Raw genomic sequence first — 484 nt, forward strand, 5'->3', positions numbered from 1 at the left:
ACCTCAACTGGTTCCTTTCGACGCGAAGGAGCAGCGGCTCCTCACGGATGACTAAGCTTCTCACCCAATCTCTAAGGGAGACGCCAGCCACACTCCTGAGGAAACCTATTTCAGCCGCTTGTGTGTTTTTAGGTTTCATTTTCGTTTTTAGGTTTAATCTGTAGACTGTGGGGCCTTCAGGTGGTCAGTGAGGGTATTCCACAACCTTGGAGCAGCAGAAGAAAAGGCCCTGTCACCCATGCTGCAGAGCTTGGTTGGTGTTTGTGGTTGCAGACCGGAAGGTGCGTGAGGAGGTCTGAGGGGTGAGGAGTTCTTGTAGGTAAAGGGGGCCATGTCCGTGAAGGCACTGGTGGGTGAGGAGGGAGACCTTATATTCAATTGTGAGTGAGACAGGGAGCCAGTGAAGAGATTTCAAGATGGGGGTAATGTGATAATGCTTGTGCACCTTCATCAGGATCCTGGACTACAATAGAGCTGTTTGGAG

Source organism: Etheostoma spectabile, chromosome 15 (assembly GCF_008692095.1).
Source record: "Etheostoma spectabile isolate EspeVRDwgs_2016 chromosome 15, UIUC_Espe_1.0, whole genome shotgun sequence".
NCBI lineage: Eukaryota > Metazoa > Chordata > Actinopteri > Perciformes > Percidae > Etheostoma > Etheostoma spectabile.